This window comes from Acomys russatus, chromosome 15, assembly GCF_903995435.1.
Source record: "Acomys russatus chromosome 15, mAcoRus1.1, whole genome shotgun sequence".
In the NCBI taxonomy this organism is placed as follows: domain Eukaryota; kingdom Metazoa; phylum Chordata; class Mammalia; order Rodentia; family Muridae; genus Acomys; species Acomys russatus.
Genome location: NC_067151.1, coordinates 43,690,803 through 43,709,644, shown reverse-complemented (window position 1 = coordinate 43,709,644; position 18,842 = coordinate 43,690,803). Strand labels below are relative to the sequence as shown.

The 18,842-nt window shown below is 45.2% G+C and overlaps 1 protein-coding gene across 4 annotated transcripts in view; it reads right to left on the bottom strand.

The window, feature by feature from the left end:
* Positions 1 to 18,842, bottom strand: part of Schip1 (schwannomin interacting protein 1) — a 769,225-nt gene that overhangs the window by 80,541 nt on the left and 669,842 nt on the right. The gene's annotated exons all lie outside the window — the stretch shown is intronic.

The following is an 18,842-nucleotide window of genomic DNA, read 5'->3' as shown; positions in this document are numbered from 1 at the left end:
GTGTGTGCACGTGTGTCTGTGTGTGTCTGTATGTATGCCTTAGGATAACAGAAGAGGGCATCAGATCCCCTGGAGAAGAAGTTAAAGGTGATTGTGAGCTATCCAATATGAATGCTGCAAACCAAACATGGGTCCTCTGCAGAAGCAGTGCTCTTAATCCCTGAGCCATGGTTCTAGGCCAGAGGTTCTCAACCTGCAGGTCCCTGTGAGTCCCAATTCTTTAGGAGGCATCACATATCAAATATCAGATCTTTAAATTATGATTCATGACAGAAGCATAATTACAGTTATGAAGTAGCAACAAAAATAATGTTATGGTTCGGGTCACCACAACATTAAGAGCTGTATTAAGGGGTCTCAGCATTAGGAAGGTTGAGAACCACTGCGCTCAGCCAATACATTAACATCAAGGAAACATACGAATACGTTGTTGCTCTCAGTCACCTGAGGTTCCAGTAACAAGAAAGGATGGAAGAAGAGCTCACAAACTCAGTGGTGAAAAATGGCTCTTGCTGTCAATCTAAACAGAAACCCAGCCAGCATTGCTCACGCCGCCGTATGGCGGTGTCTGGGCATAAGGCGGTGATCCAGGATGTTCCTGTTACTCTCGGTTGCTAATTAAAATGAAAACTAAACAAGTCCTTCATAAAAACAGAAGGGTTCCAAAGAAGCTGTGTGTTAGTTGGACAAATGCTCACTGTTCTCTATATTTTTAGTTCCAAGACAAAAACCTGAAGGCTGGGACATTTGGTACAGTAGAAAAACAGGATTCTCAAGTTAGAAATGCCTGCATTTTGAAACTTGGTGGTGTCTTTAAGTAACTATGCCTTGGGCAAATGTCAGTGTAGCTCAGCCTCAATTTCTTCTTCTTCACAAAGGGAATGCAGACAGTTGCCTCACAGGAGAGGAGAGGCCTGAGCAAACACAGGGGGATCGAGGCCCTGCCTTTGTGCTTAGCTCTCAAGGCTCTTGCAGCAGAGTGCCACAGCTGCCTCCCACAGCTAGGAAGGGTGAGGACTCACTGCTTTTCTTGCCAAAATTAAACAGCTTTCCAGCCACAGTTTCCCCACATTTCCCAGGCTGATTATGCTTCTCATGGGAATTCCTAATTAGAGATCATCCATTCAGCACAGACACAAACACACACTAATTTGGGGAAGGGGGTGGGAGTGGGGGAGCCCAACCTACAAAAAGAGAAAAAAAAAAACCCAAAACAACAACCCCCCAAAAAAACCCAAACTCCCAAATCCAGGAAAAACAAAAATAAAGATAAAAGCATACAAACAACAACAACAACAAACCAGCCAAGTGTTGTAATCTTCCTGATGGTTCATTCTTTCACAAAACCATAGACAACACTTGGGGAAAACACGCTGACCTGTCCAAGTCCTGGGGACATGACAAAGGGTGCCTGTGAAAGTGGCTGTGAGGGTCATCAGATACAAGCTCAGGTCATCCATAAAAGGAGGAGAGGGGGTCAGAGGGAGGGAGTGGGAAAAACAGCAGTGGGGGGTGAATATGAATATGTGCCTATAACAAGATATAGTCAAGGCTGGTAAGGCAGCTTAGCCGGCAAAGACACCTGCAGGCAAGCCTGACAGCCTGAGTTCGATCCCCAAGATCCACTAGTGGAAAGAGAGCTGACTCCCAAAGACCTAATCCTCCACATGTGCACCATTTCTCTCTCTCTCTCTCTCTCTCTCTCTCTCTCTCTCTCTGTCTCTCATGCATGCTCTCTCGCTCTCTCCCCCCTCCCTCCCCATCCCATCTACACACACACACACACACACACACACACACACACACACACACACACACACACACAGAGAGAGAGAGAAAGAGAGAGAGAGAGAGAGAGAGAGAGAGAGAGAGAGAGAGAGAGAGAGAGAGTAAATGTAAAAGAATAAGAAAAAAGGACTCTATTCAAACTGACAAACATCAGTCTACAACTTTTAAGTGGTATACAAGTGTAGTAGCTTTATACAGCTCCCATTGAGCCGTTGGGACTGAATACAGTCCCGGTCCCCATTTTGGCAAGAAAGCTATGTACCACAAAGGTGAACTCCAAGGTTGTCAATGGAAAGATAGAACAACTATCTAATACGTGTACTTACTGTCTGCAAAATATCAAAGGCATCATCATGGCAAACTCAGCTTGGTGTGTCTAATCTAGTGACAAGCACAAGCCAGGCCAATGTCTGATTGGCTTTTCCAGTCACTGCATCATCAGTGATTTTGCTTCCTCCCAGTGCTTACCCACTGAGGCTTCAGCTCACCTGCGGGTGCTCTCCTTCCCTGTGGGGAGAGGTAGCACAGGTGGTGCCATCTCCACAGTGGCTGCATGGATCCCTAGCCAGCAAGCAGTGCAACTTAGCAGCAGCAGCAGCAGCAGCAGGACCTCTGCTTGCTAAAACCAAACAGCTGTCAAAACAGCTGCCCCTGTTTTCCAGAACTTTCCTCAGATCCCAGATTGAAAGATTCTATCTGTCCTTCAGTGCCCTCCACGGATAAAATAGCAGTTAATTTCTAATCCCTGCTTTGTGTAAAATTCCTTCTAGCTGGAGAGCTGCCTCATTTCAGACTTCAGTTAGAAATCAGTTACAAGCAAAACAAATCAAAGACATATTCTCTTTTTTTCTTGGGTATCACCTTCTTGTATAATTACCAAGTCTGTGCCTTTCCTTTTTTCCTATAAGCCAAATTTGGGAAATCAGTTAAAGTATTGTACCTCCAAGTGCACAGACCAGAGGAAGGTCGTATGTAACACACCTTCACTCATGGCTCGGGTCTGGCTCACAGCAGCAACCCAGGCGGATACAGTGTACTAAAAGCTCTGCATAGTGAGTGGTAGGGCTGCTCACCACACGGTAGCCAGTCCACAGCAGGGAACAGCTGCTCAGGTGTGCCCTCCCGGCTACTGAAATACTTTGTATAACATGTAGTTTACCAGCACAATTGACTGCTGACTTCATCATTGTGTGTATTTAGTCTGATAGAGGTGCTGTCTATGAGCACAGCATAGCTGAGTAACACCTGCACTTTTATTTCTTCATGTGTTTGTTTATGTATTTATATTTATTTTGAAGCCTGCATAGTCCAGGCTGGTGGGGAACTTGCTATATGTGGCTCAAGCTGGGTTCCTACTTCATCTCCTCCTGTCTCTGCCTCTTCAGTGCTGGGATAATTAGTAGCGGGGCTCTTCATCTACCCAGGCGACACTCACTAAGAGTGGAAGGGGTTCACTGTGCACCTATGATCCACCTCCAAAAGCATGTCCTGCATCCTGGGAAGAGACCCACTTGAATATGATTGACAGGAGTGACCAGGACTACAGAAAGTTCTCTTAGAGTGATGGTCAGGAAGGGCCGTGCACGCACATTCAGTCTCTTCTTGTTGATCTCACTCTGCACACCAGGCCGGCCTGGATGGAACTTACTAGAAGTCCAGGCTGGCCTTGAATCCACAGAAATCCTGCCTTAACCAGCTGAGTGCTGAGATTCACAGGTTAGGGAGTCACCACCCAAAAGTCTGTGCTGAGTCTTAAAGGGACCTGGAAGGCTTTTCATTAAACTTAGGGTTTGTTAAAGTTCTACAGATTGGGTTTTTAGGGTTTTGTTTTTGTTTTTGTTTTGTTTTTTTGTTTTTTTGTTTTTGTTTTTGTTTTTTCCCCTCACGACCTCCTCCTCTGTGAATGTGACACCTCTGGGGCTCCTGTGAGGGAAGAGGTGGGAAGTAGGTCTCCCCATCTTAGATCCAATGCTTCACTCAAGACACTAGGGGTCAGCAGATTCCCAGAAATTATGAGAGAGACCAGGAGCCCTGGTGCCCAGGGGTTTGATGGAGTGATGCCCACAACAGGAAGCTTCTAACCAGCACTGTGGCTGCTTCCCTAACCAGCCCTCCTCCTAGCAGCAGCTTTAACTTTTATTCGGGTCCTGGATGTCCTCCTGCAGAGCCTGGTTGCTGGAAGATGCTGATCTGGTCATGGGGTTTGTGGCACAGCCCACGCTAACACCTCCCACAGCACTGGCCCTTTCTGCCAGTTCATAGAAATATGACCCTATTTGGACAATGAGAGCCACAAGCCTGCTTCTGGGACTTTCCTTTAGATCAAATGGGAGGGACTGGGGTGGGAATGAGGGTGGGGCAGGGTCTGAAGAGGTGGCTCAGCAGGCAACTCCAGACCCCCAGTGCTCTGGAGGTGTGTTCAGTTCCCAGCACTTACAAGCACCCACATCTTGAGGCTCCCATCTGCCTGTAAATATTCAAAGATCTAACACCTTCTTCTGGACCCCACAGGCCAGGCATTGGCATTCACACATTAGTGAGCTCTCTTTCTCCCTCTCTCTCCCTCCCCCCATCTCTCTCTCTCTCTGTGTATCTCTGTCTCTGTCTCTGTCTGTCTCTGTCTATCTGTCTGTCTGTCTGTCTCTGTGTGTGTGTGTGTATCTCTGTCTCTCTGTCTGTCTGTCTGTCTCTCTTTCTCTCTCATAATTACAATTTATTAAAAGATTGAATGGAGGGGGGGGATAAAGGAGAGATTTGGGAAGGACAACTGGCTCTTCTGACAGAGTTCCTGGAAGCCTCTCCCCCTACCACTCTTTTCTTCTAATTGGGATAAGAAACTCAAAGATGTCGAGCCATGTGATGGATAGTCTGGCAACAGCCAGGTGCGGCAAGGAGGGACAGCAATAGAATGCAGCTGTCTGCAAGAAACACAGCAGAGGTTTAATAAAAATGGTCAAGTTCTGGGTAAAATCCTATTGAGTGAAAGAAGGAAACAAACTCTAAAGTGTGTGTTTGTATGTGTGTGTGTGTGTGTGTGTGTGTGTGTGTGTGTGTCCCCTGTGCTGAAAATAGAACCCAGAGCTTTGTAGAGGGGCATTCTTCCCTTGAGCGTCAGCCGCATTCCTGGAGTGTTTTCTAAAGAACTTTCTAGCTGCTTAAAAGTCAAATCTCTTCGCTGTGAAGCCAGGCTGAACATGGATTTTTCATATTTGCATTTAGTGGCATCTTACATAACACACTGAGGGGGCAGAGCATTTCAGGATGGAAAATGTGAGAGCAAGTGACCTGCAAGCTCAAACTTTGTAAGTTTCATGCCAGCCCAACCAGTGCTGGGACACCAAAGCACTGCGGGGCAACTAAGACGCCAAGTACCCAGAACTCTTGCCTGGAGAAGAAGGCCTTATATACTCAGGTTCTTTCTCCTTTCCAGTTCCTGTGAAGACCATTTCATTGCTGGTTCCTCTTCATTCCCATGTGTTCTCTCTCTCTCTCTCTCTGTGTGTGTGTGTGTGTGTGTGTGTATGTATGTATGTGTATATGTGTGTATGTGTATATACATATATATGTGTGTGTATACACATGTGTATATACATATGTGTGTGTATACATACATATATGTGTGTGTGATGAGAATTATATTCTCTTGTTTCACATGAACAGGAGACTAATGCCATGGCCTCGGAAAAGCAGAGTGGAAAGCACAGGCCTCCACTCAGTTGTCTTCCGATGTCCATCATCTGCTCCACCCTAAGCCCTTTCTGGGTCCTCAGAGGTCAACAGCCTGGTTGTTTCCTTCATGCAGGAAGATGGTTTTATATGAAACTCAGCAGAGAACCAGGAACAAAGGAAACACTAAAGACGGCCGGCTCTCCACAGCAGTGAGGACTGCATCTGTGGATCAACTGCAGATAAAAAAATATTTCCAAGAGGGCTGCAGAGTAGGTGTGGTGGCTAGGAGCACTGGCTGCTCTTCCAGAGGGCCACTGTTGGGTGTCCAGTGCCCATATGGTGGCTTACAACTATCCTTAATGTCTTTTCTGGCCTCATCCTGCACCATACACAAACTTGGCACACATACGATGAGAGCAAAACAATCATACACATAAAATAAAAATATTTTTTAAAAGCAAAAAGAGACATTTAGGCCTGCTGAGATGATTCCTGGCACTACAGATGCTTACTGCCAAGCCCAATGTCCTGAGCCTAATCCCCAGGACCCACGTCATAAACGTATTCCTGACCTTAGAGGTCAGTTGACCTCTGACCTCCACATGGGTGACTAGGGCAAATACATACAGGCATAAAAAAAATGTAATAACTTTAAAGCTGCGTCTGTAGAGAAATTGTGCAGACCTTTATATTGTGATTATTCTCTAAAGGGCTCAGTATAAAAATTATTTTCATCCCGTTTGCCCTGTATTTGTCATTAGAAGAAATTGACCAAGGGCTCACCATACAGCATTACTTGGGAAATAGCACGTGTGTATCTTGGTAACCATGGTGAGTCTTGGAATAGTCTCCAGAGGATACAAGGGATGACATAAGACTCCAGGGAACAGGAAACCTGACTCCACCTGTCGCTTTCCTCAGTTTATTACATACTACAAAACACGGCGAGGTGCCATGTGTCCCTGTACTTTTGAAGAGGTCCCATCTATAAAGGGTGTGGCTGTCAGAGTCCATCACATCAGCGCTCAAATCTTGGCAGCTCCCTTGGGATTGGGTGACTCCATCTCCATCCGTAAACAGGTGGTGGACGACATCTGTCCTTCAGGCTGCTCTCAGGTTTAGTGTAACACAGGTAATGATTTTTAGCATTCAAGGCAACAGTTGCCATGACTCTAATCGCACTGTTCCTTAGAAGGAAAGCATGCTGTGACCTACAAAGTCAGAGAGGCAGCCAGCTCTCAATACATTCCCACTGTCTCTACTTATTCCCACCTGTCACAAGATCCTCTAGGTATATGCTGATGAAAGTGGGTTGCAACAACTTCCAAATGCAGCTCTCTTCCCATGCAGGGTCTGTATCTCTGACTGGAATCTTAAGATGAGTCACAGGATTCTGAGGGTAATTACAGGGTTAACGCGTGTGATTCAGGAATGACCCACTCCCTGAGGAGAGTCTTAAAGCAGTCTCACAGGAGACACTAAAAGCTTAAAGTCATGCAAGTATGTCTGTGTGTGTGTTGATGCACGTGTGCACAGTTGTGAGTGCCTGCCTGTGTGTGGAGGATGGAAGACAGCCTCAGGTAGCATTCTTTGAGGTGAAGTCTCTTGCTGGCCCAGAGCTCCTCAGTTAGTTGGTTAGACTGTGAGCCCAGGTACTTCCTGCCTCTGCCTCCCCAGCACTGGGATCGTAAGGCCAGTGCCACCAGGCCTGGCACTGTCACAGGGCAACTGGGGATAAACTTGTTGTGTCTGCAAGGCAAGGAATGTATCCCCGGCCCCTGGTTTCCTTCTTATAAAAATACTGGTTTGTAAGGATTTAAGTCATTCACTCAAAGTCAAGTGCCCAGAGAGAAAGTTTAGGACCCACATACACACATCTGTTTCAAGATTCTCGTTCAAGGCAGCGGACAGGAGCAACAATGGTTGCGATCTCTCTATGCTGAGTGGCTAACCCCTTTAACTTCTCTCTCTGGCAAAATTACACGGTTTCCCACAACATCTGTAAGACATCCTTAAAGTGTCCGTTCTTCCTACGGGTTGGATTCCGTGATGACAGGTTAAGCAGCCTGCCTGGACCATAAACAGGAAACAGGAAACTGAGGATGGGTGGAAAGACAGTGTGGAATCTCCAGCTAACACTAAAGCAGACTTTTCAGCCGGCTTGACGCTATCTCAGGAAGCGGACCTCCACACTTCCTCCACATTCCTTGTGAAAGCGAACTCCACCTTGAAGCTTTGGCACTGGTCACTCGCAGTGAGAGTCTGAGACCGCCAACGCTACTGTTTATGTTTCCTCACTCATCTCTGGCATCAGGGCCACGCTGCTTTTTAAGATGATGGCTCACTTACAAATGGGGTTCGGGCCGTCAGTCACTGTCATCTAAAATTCCATTCACAGCTTACAGAATCAATTCTACCTACCTACATTATATTGGACGGTTGTCTCACAGATGCAGAAAGGAATTAGGGCTTAAAAAAAAAAAAAGCTGGGTGTGAAACCTCCCTTTTTTTTTTTTAATAGAGAAAATTGATCTATTCCAAACCACTGCTTTTGCCTACCGTAACTGGCAGTTTTATGGAACTAAGAAAATGATCTCAAGCTGCGGCAGGGCCACCTTCTTAAATTTCTACACCTAAGTGACTTAGGCTCTTGTTTCCAGCTTCTTCACCTATAAAACAAAAGCTCGCATTATGATCGCAAAATAATAATAATAATAATAATAATAATAATAATAATAATAATAATAATAATAATATAATAATAGTAATAATAATAATAATAATAATAATAGTAATAATAGTAATAATAGTAATAATAGATGAAATGCCCCAAGATGTGCAGGCCTCCCAGTGCTTACAGAGTGTTTCAGTAACGTCCTGGCTAGTTTTATGTCAATTTGATACAAGGTAAGAGTCAGTTAAAGAAATCTCAGCTGAGAAAATGCCCCTACCAGAGTCACCTGTGGGCAAGTCTGTGGTACATTTTATTGATGAGGTGGGAGGGGGGGTCCGGCTCACGTGGATGCTGCCACCCTTGGGCTGGTGGTCCTGATGTAAATTAAGAAAGTAGGCTGAGTAAGCCATGAGGAGCAAGCCAGTAAGCAGCACCCCTCCATGGCCTCTGTGTCAGCTCGCCTGATTTCCCTCATGAAGGACTGTGATCAGGACAAATCAGCTGAAATAAACTCTTCCTTCCCCAAGTTGCTTTTGGCCTTGGTGTTTCATCGCAGCAACAGAAACACTAACTAAACCAAGAAACAGTGCTCATTTGCTTGTTCCTTTGGTTCTCCATTGGTACAAGCAAGAGACTACTTGTAAATTTACAGAACTGCATTCTTATGCATGAGTTTTTATAATGATAGTACCCTTAATTACTGAAGACTGGGTTTCTTCAATCAGAATTGTGACAACAGCAATAAAATGATTAATTGTAACCATAAAAATTGCTAACATGTTGTGTGATTATCAGATATTAGGCACCATGCCAAGTCCTTTATTTTCATTATTGCATTAAAATCTTGTCGCTGTCCCCACCCCCGTCCTCTAGAGATGTTTGTAGGGTGGGAATAAAAAATGAGGAAATGTACAGATGCTGCTTATAAAAGAAAATTTCAAGTCAGACGTGGTAGGTGGTGGTGCTTGCCTTTAATCTCAGCACTCAGGAGGCAGAGGCCTGTGGCTATCTGTGAGTCTGAGGCAGCCTGGCTTACAGAGAAAGAGTTCCAATCCAAAAGGACTACATAGTGATGATACGATATACACAAATATGAAATTGTTACTGATTGAATATAGGAGAAAAAGATCCCAGAAGATTTAAATTGTAATGGGTGGATCTGTTTTCTTTAAAGGCTTAAGACAACACTGATAAAATATTTATGAATTGCTTACTCTAGAAAAGATGACAAGATGTGAACGCAGAACATATTGGACTCCCTTCCTTCTTGCCTTAAATGTCCCTCATCATTTTGTCCAGGCAAAAATAAGTATTGGGCAATTCTTAAGAAAAATATGGTGCTGGGGAGACGGCTCCATGGTTGAGAGTACTTCCTGCTCTTTCAGAGAGCCTGGTTGCAGCACCTACCCGAGGCAGCTCACAGAGCCCTCTTCTAACCTCCATAGGCAGCTGCATCACACACACACACACACACACACACACACACACACACACACACAAACACACACACACAATTTAAAGTAAATAATAGAGAAAAATATGACTGACGTGTGCTGTGTATACAAACATATATGCCTTTTCTCTTTTGGTTATGAATAATTATTTTCCTCTAGAAATGTGTGCAACTTGTCTGAAATTCTGAAATTCCTCCCCTTAGAGGAACAATATTTAAAACATCTTACTTAGAGTAACTGCTATCATCCCCAGCTGAAAATTCCCCTGTTTGTGTGTGTGTGTGTGTGTGTGTGTGTGTATGTTCATAATTTTCCCATAAATACAAGAAGAAAAATTAGAGCTGTTGTTCATTTGTATTGCATACAAAGAGGGACTATAAGCTCTACGGTTGAGAAATGAAAAGGTGGATGAAAATGCCCAGATTCTAACATGGGAATGTTTTAGGTTAACCCCACACACTCTGCATTTTCAGCACAGGCAGAGCACTGGGTCAGAGCATGCGGAAGCCCTTCCACCCCTGACCTCTATATACAGGGACCCCCTTCTGCTTGGCCTGCATTGAAGGGGTTATGACTCTACACCTCTGAGCAGAAGGCCTCTGGGCCTGCCTGTCACTCTCCCCTGTGAGAACACACAAGCCCCTGTGGGTCAAGGGCCCACAGAAATGGAAGACTGGTCAGACCTAGACCGGCTCAGCTCCTCTTCTGTCACTGGGACCCTCACAGCCTAGCACTCAGCAGAGCTCACATGTAGAGATTTCCTGCCAGGTCGCTGCCCAGCAGCAACTGCATCTGAAGTCAGTGTCCCCTAGACCTGTGGTCCGCTGGAAGATGCCACCTCAGTGACAGGAACTGACAAGGGCATTTTGTCCTCACGGGGGGGGGGGGGGGGGCGGCGGGGGAGGGCGCTGCAGCTGTGTCCCCGGGGAAGCCCTGAGTGAGTGAAGTCCAAATGCGTGTTGTTTACGTGGGTGCAGCCATAATTGAGGACTAATGCTTTAACGCTAAGAGGGTGGTAAAGCCTTCTCTGCGTGAGGCTGAGGGATGCAAAGACTTCCTCTGACCTAAGTGTGAATGTTGATAGTGTGTGCAAAAAAAAAAAAAAAGAAAAGAAAAAAGAAAGAAAGAAAGCCCACCATCGCTTTCTCCCCAGGGATTTTTATATCTCCCCAGATGTTTACTGCTTGAAAACTGCTCCCTACAGAGGCTGTAGCTACTGAGATTATCTAAACCTATGTCCTTGTTCAGCTGTATATAATAACCTTAACTCCCTGTTTATCTGTATGTAAAAATCCCACCTCCCTCTCCCACTGTATGTAATAAAGAGGCAGAGCTTTTGGGATGCCGTGGCTTGCCCATCAGAGAGCCCAGTCTACCCAATCCTGGCCTGTCTGTGTGCCCTTGTGTGTCCTTTCTTCATTTCCTTATAGACCCGGTGAGTCAACCCTTGAAGCTGTGAAGGACATAGCGAATCCTGCTTTGAGCAGCTCTGAATCGGTCCCTTTGCTGTATCTCTTGGAGGGAAAGGGAGGACCCATGAAGGGCTCAGAACAGACCAAAGACTGGATCCTGTGACTAAGGATGACTTTTACCAAGTCAATATGTGACCACTGCGCTCTTCAGGGTCCTAGAGAGGCTGACCTCTGCCTACACTTGACCTCTCATTTTACAGTAGAAACTGTAGAAGTAGGCTATCAACATGGCATAGCATCAGTGTCAGTTCATTTATTTTCTTTTTCTTTCTTTCTTTCCTTCCTTCTTTCTTTCTTTTTAGTTTTTTGAGACAGGGTTTCTCTGTGTTATCTTGGCTGTCCTAGACTCACTTTGTAGACCAGGCTGGCCTCTAAGTCACAGTGATCTGCCTGCCACTGCCTCCAGCGAATGCACCAACATGCTCAGCAGTAGTTCATTTGTTTTCACTCATGGGTTCCTGGTATACAGTGACTGTAGCTCCAATGGGGTGGGGACATTGTTTTGTACATAAGATCATGTGGCTCATGAAGATGTTCCATTCACACGTGGGGAAGGAGTGAGAGACTGAAAGTGAATCTCCTTCCTGGAAATCTTTCTGGGCCCAAGCCCCTTCCATCTCCCCTGCAGGACTTCAACTCAGGCATTCTACCTCAGCTGGATGCCAGGCTTCGCTGCAGCCTGAGTTTTTGTTCCAGACTCCAAGTGGACTGCTACGCTTTACTGAAATGCCTAACCCTAACCCGGCCCCACCAGTCCCTCCCACCTGAGCCAGAACTGCAATCGATGTCTGTGTGTCGAGGTCCCCCCAACCAGCTGGGTGGCAGACTCCTAACTCAGCCACTGGGTCTCTGACATCTTCCACATCTGCCATCTCTTAGTCTCTCCTCACCCTTGAGGTGTCCTTTACAAGCCCTGCTGGGTGGGTCTCGCAGGTGCCAGGTTAACTCTGTCCTGCTTTTCTGTGACTTTGGTCACGCCTCCAGGAGGCCGCTTGGCAACTCTTAGTGCATAAACATATTTGATTTTTGTGCCAATTTCAATGCCGTGAATATTGTAATCCTCCACTCTGATTTCACAGAAAGGGAGGCTCTGAAAGGTGAAGCCGCTCCTAACTTGGCTTTCTTTCCATTACTTGGCATTACTCCACCTTTCTTCACCCTGAGGGTAGCTAAGGCTGCATACCTGAGCTCAACTGCCCTCCACAGTGCTGCCCTCTTTTACCTCAGGAAGAAAGAATGCCTGGGGGAGAAAGAATTTGCTGGTGGTGGCTCAAATATGCACAAAGCTTCTAAAACAGCAGAGTGGAGGAATGTAGGTCAAACAATTGCCCTGCCCAGTCTCTCTCTTGGTTGCCTAACTTTTGTCATTTGCATATGTGTGGCCATGCTCTAAAATCACCAGATGGAAAATTCCAGTTTAGCAGCTGTCATTAAAACTAAGGGTTTTCAAGTCCTCTGTTTTAGTGCATGCTCCTTATAATTCAAAAATCTCACATTCATCAACTTGTGAACAACCATCCAGGTATAAAAACTATGGCAAGAGCCTGCAAGAATCAGCCTTTGAATCAGGCGTGGTGGCACACGCCTTTAATCCCAGTGCTCAGGAGATAGAGGCAGGCGGCGGCAGGTGGATCGCTGTGAGTTCCAGACCAGCATGGTCTACAAAGCGAGTCCAGGACAGCCAAGGCTACACAGAGAGACCTTGTCTCAAGAAACAAACAAATAAACAAAAGAATCAGCCTTTGTTGGACGCTGTAAGTGTGGACCAGGGCTAAGGTACAGCTCAGTGATACAGTGCTTGATTGGCACACAAGGGTCCCCCAGCACAGGAAACAAGGAATAGATGATAATGATTATAAAGATGAGGAAAAGCAGCTAACATCAGCCATGGGCCAGGTACATCCCATTGACATTCACACTTCACAGATGCAGAAAGCAGAACAAAGAGTCATGGAAAATTTCAAGAGTGAATAGCTAAAGGGATTAGAGCAACCTGAGGAGAGAGCTCCTCAGTGACCTGCTTCCCTTGCAAGCATGGGAACCAGAAAACATGAGGATGTTAGGACACACCTGTAACCCCAGCACTGCAGAGGTAGGCAAGAGGATCCAAGATTTGCTGGCTAGGAAGAAGTCAGGTTGAGCAAGAGTTCTTGTCTCAAAAAATAAGGTGAAGGGCAACTGAAGAACCTGAAATAAGTCTTGGGCTTACACACACACACACACACACCATACAAACACCTGAATACACACACACACAGAGAATTATAATACACAAACAGAAACACACACTGACAGGCTCACAACACACACACACAGACTCACAAACACACACAGAGACTTACAATACACAAACACAGGCTCACAATGCACACACACACACAAACACACACACACACACACACACACACAGAGTATGTCTGTCTGTCTTGTTCAAAGCCTGTATTTCCCCCTAACTTTCTAGTTTGTATAACACGAACGAACAGTAATACAAATTAATCATTAGATTTTTATTTTCCCAAAAGAATCGATTTAAAATTTAACAAAGTCTGACAACATTTCAATAAAAATTTATCTTATCAACATGCTATTTTCAATAAGAAACTTTACAGTGCTAATATTCTGCTTGATCCTTTCAGAGTAAAAAATGGAAAGAAAGAAAAATACCTTGTTAAAAGAATCTTAGGGCAAGATTTAGGAAAGTATAAGTCCCACATTTAAATGGGCGTGGCACACATCTTTAATCCCAGCACTTGGGAGGCAGAGGCAGAGACAAGTGGATTTCTGTGAGTTTGAGGCCAGCCTGGTCTATAGAGCACACTCAGGCTAGTCAGGTCTGTTACACAGAGAAACCCTATCTTGGAAGAATTTTTTTTCACATTTGAAGCCCAGACTTCTATTAGATCAAGTTTTACTGTGACCTGCGGGATACTGTTATTAACCTACAAAAAGTACAGGTTCAGGTTCAAAAGCATGTGATGAGTGACATAACTGTCAACAGGAGGCAGCAGGAAGGAGTAGGGCCAGAGCCTCTTACCAGCTGAAATGAGGCTGTGTGGCAGTTTAAAGCTTCCTTCTTTGGAGGAGGCTCATAAGGACACTCCACGTTAAGGGGGAGCTGAAACAGCAGGATATTCTAAAGAAGTATGTAAAGACTCAGGTTGTCCTAAGGCGGCAGTTATCAATCGGTGGGCCATGACCCCTTATCAGATATCCTGCAAATCAGGATATTTATATCATGCAAAATTACACTTATGAAGTAGCAATGAAATAATTTTATATTTTGTGGGGGGGGGGGTGTCACCACAACATGAGGAACTGTATTTGTTGGTTTTTGGTTTTTCTTTTCGAGACAGGGTTTCTCTGTGTAGCCTTGGCTGTCCTAGACTCACTTTGCAGACCAGGCTGGCCTCGAACTCATAGCGATCCTCCTGCTTCTGCCTCCCGAGTGCTGGGATTAAAGGCATGCGCCACCACCGCCCAGCTATGAGGAACTGTACTAAAGGGTCGTAGTGTCAGGAAGGTTGAGAGGCTCTGTTCCAAAGAGAGGTGAAGTATTCCGTCCTGCAGGAAAGTTTGTTAAGTTCAGGAAGTAAACAAATCAAAGTAGCTTTAGAAAGTCCCTTAAATTGACCAGGTTCTCCAGACCCCTCCCTCCCCAAGTGTATATAAGTGGTAAAGACAGCTGAGGCACTCTACTACACACTAAACTGCCCGGAAGAGGCTCTACCTGGAAGGTCTACCTGGAAGGATGGACCCTTTCCAACCTATTGAACTGTCTTCAGGCTATACAGTGTGCTCCAGGTTCCTAGCTTTTGTGGGCTGTCACCCATCCTGGGTGGGCTCTGGTAGTGCTGCTGTCTCTGAATAATTTCTGCTCTGGTAAGTAACCCCTCAATCATATTTCTGCAAGTAATGCCTATAAAACTCATTAGTTTACCAGCTGAACTTTGGTCTGTCATCCGTCTCCTAAGTAGGGCAAGTAGACATTTGTTCACAACTTCTCAGGAATAGAGCCATACAACAGAAGAATTGTCAAGAACACGTTTGAAGGGTTTGAGGTTGAAGCAGCAGACACCAATCTCTTTGGCAACCCGGGTGCAAAGACAATAGACAAAGTCAGTCATGGAAACACTGACTAATTCAGTAGCTATCCCTTTGAGTCCTTCTTCTAATGCCATGACATCATCTGGAGAAAGACACTGTGAGGTTTGTCCAGAAACTTGCAGTCACTTCTTTCACTGGCATTCAGAATGCAGAACTCTAATTTTTAGCTCCCGTCCATGACTGTTCCCTGGCACTCTCTTAAGAGTAGGCGCTACTCTGTTTCTCCACATTCCATGCAGAACTTGTCACCAGAGTACTGGCAATATCATCACAAAAGCATTTGCTTCAGCGATAGGCTGCTCCACTGCAACCTATGTCCCAAAGCACAACTCGGAATCCTCATTTTCTCTCTAGACCATCACCTGACAAGTGCTAGACAGTGAGAGCTGTGTCTGCTCCCATTATCTACAGGTGTCCTTGCCTGAGTCGTGCTTTGTTTACATCTTGCTTTCCTGTAAAGGAATCTAGAAAACATGGTTCCCGGGCATGCAGGTCTCCCTTACAAAAAGTTATGTTACATATTCCAATGGTTGTGTCAATTACTCCTGCACACTCAAGACTTCTGTCTGGTTCCTTGGTGTTTCCCAAGGCTACCCTCGTACCCAGACCATTTATCACCAAGTTCTGGATGGTCCGTCTTCTGTTATGTGGATTTTGTTTCTGCCACCCTGTCATCTACTGCTACTGCCTCTCCAGGTTCAGGAATCTTCACTGAGGGCTGTGGTCTCCCTGCTGGAAGAGACTCACCACTCGACAAGTCCATTTCATCCACCTACCCACACATCCGCTTGTTGAGCGTGATATTTCTGAAAACCTGAACCTGGCCTGCAGGGGCTCTGCCCAAACCAACCACCTTAGCAGGACAAGGTTCTAGGTGATCTAGCTTTTGCCTGAATCCTTGTCTCTGCTATAGTACACTTCAGTCTTCCTACATTCAAGTGGTTTGCTTCACTTAAAAATGTAGATTTCAGGCCTGGAGAGACAACTCAGCTTAAGGATAGTGGCTGCTCTTTCAGAGAAGCAGAGTGCAGTTCCCAGCATTTATACCAGGAGGCTCACAACATCCCAAAACTTCAGTTCCCATGGGTCCAAATACCCTCTTCTGTCCTCTGTGGGCAACTCCCACCACAGACACACACACACACACACACACACACACAGACACACACACACACACACACTAAATATGTAAACATTTAAAACCTTTTTTTAATAAAAAAAAAAAATGCAGGTTTCCATGTTCTAACTTAGGAAAGGCTCAGAATCTATGTATCAAATACAGCAAAATGCTGCAGACGGGACTCTACCTCTTCTTTTCATTGGCATCCTCAATATATCCTTGTCCATGGCTACTGAGCTCCCAGTGCACCTTGCTCATCCTCGCTCATAATTGAACATATGCTGTTCCCTCAGCCTGGAACACCTCCTCGCACATACTCCTGTCACCAGCGAGGAGACCGAGGCAGAGATTAAGCACTTTCCAAAGACCTCACACTTAGTAAGTGAGAAAGTGGGATCAGAAGCCAGGCTCCTGCATCATGGGCCATAACTCTTAAAGACTGACCTTCCTAGTTACAAACCAGCTACTGGAGGAGCAGAAGCTAGCGGAATCGTAGGATCTGAGCTTGGTTCTATCCTCCTCAAAGATCAGAGAGTCTTCAGCAGACAGTCTGACAGAAGAGCTAGGGCAGGCCAGGGTAGGCAGAAGGCTTACAGGACATGTGTGAGCATAGACAACAGGTTTACAGCCCTTCACAGAGTCCCTGAGCGCTGGCATTCTTTCTTAGGTCTTTTCATTGTTTCATTTCTATAAACCCAAACTCAACATTGTTTCTTCTGTGACAGATGCTTCAGCCCTCTTTAAATTAAATTAGATTTAATTTTATTGCTAAGGGTGGGTCCCCATGGTCTAGGCTTTGAAAAAGGGTAACACTTCCCTTTTCCAACAATTCCAGTAAGTAGCTAGAGTCGGGAGTGGGGTTGAATCCTCCTCGCCTCCTGGCCAAGTTCCTATACCTCCAGGTCATCTCTTTGCTATGTTCGACTACTTTATTCAAATCCTTTTTGTTGGCCTCTCATGGAGGTTTTAAATCATTTTTGCACCACAAGGGACCTCTTTTCAAGAGGTTCTTTCTATGTGCGAATATTTAAAAACAAAGAACAGAAACAATACCGGGCACAGTGGCGCACACCTGTAATACCAGCATTCGGGAAGGCAGAGGCAGGTCAGGGACAGCCTGGTCTACAGAGTGAGTTCCAGGACAGCCAAGGCTATATAGAGAAACCCTGTCTCAAAACAAACAAACAAACAAACAAAAAACCACCAGAACAAAAATAAAAACAAATCCTAACATATAAAAACAGGCTCACAAAGAAAGCCAGTTACAATGAGCTACAGATCTGTTGACCACTAGCAGTAACTTCTCTGTCCCTGCCCTTGAAAGCTTGCCAGTGTCATTTTTTATGTTTATGTCTAGGAGGCTAGCATACAGTTGGTACTCTGTGGATGACTATATATCCGGGGATGTAATAATAAGCCACACCCGCTTCTGGTTTGGGAGCAGGAAAGCACCCCTAATTGTGAGGAATGAAAAATACGGCAGTGCTTACAAGAGTCTACTGTTATATAATCTACTTCTAGAACAAATTCGTAGGGCATCTGAAAACTTAAAAACTGGTAGAATTAAAAAAAAAAAAATCAATGGAATTAAAATTCTAAACACTGTGTCATCACTTCCAGACTTTAGAGAACGTTCCTCTCTTGCCTTCAGATGCTATGGGGAAAGAAAGTGGGTCTGACTCAGAGGTTGCTCTACTTAGAAGGGTTGTGGGGGGGAGGGCGGGGATGTTTTCCTGCTTAGGTAGGCAGGGTATTGCCCTCCCCAGCATGTCACGTCTAAATCCTCAGACCTCATGATTAGGTTTTTATGTTTTCTCACACAGCAAAGTAGACTTCACAAGTATGGGGAAATTTAATCCAGGACAATGTAGACGGCCCTAACACAATTACCAGTGTCCCTATAAGAGCACTGCAGGAGTGTTAAAGATGAGGGTGACAGCTGACACTGAAAAGAAGAATGCAGGGCAATGCCCCATGGCATGCAGACACCTTCCTCTTGGTTTGTTTGTTTTTTCCGAGACAGGGTTTCTCTGTGTAGCCTCTGCTGTCCTGGACTCACTCTGTATACCAGGCTGACCTCGAACTCACAGAGATCTGCCTGCCTCTGCCTCCCAAGTCCTGGGATTACAGGTGTGTGCCACCACGCTGGGCTGTAGACACACTCTTAAAGCTAGGAAAGGCCAGAGAACCTCTAGCTCCTGAAGGATTGTCTTTAACCCTGTAAACCCATTTCAGATTTCTGATCTCAGAACTGTGAGATAATAAATATGCACAAAAAATTGTTTGTGGCAATTTGTTACAGCGGTGATAAGAAATGAATACATCTGCCTTTCTCCAATAAAGGACAAAATGGCTAAGCACATAGTTTCATCTTTTGTCCATATGTTATACCAGTATTTTTGACCTTGCGACAGGCAGACACAGCATAGAGATAATGAATTCTGACAGATAGTTCATACCACATACATACTAATGTTGGGGCCCCAAATGAATCAGAATCTATGGTGGGGTACATAATACCTTGGACCAGAACATGTTAAAGCTATTTGAGGGCCATTATA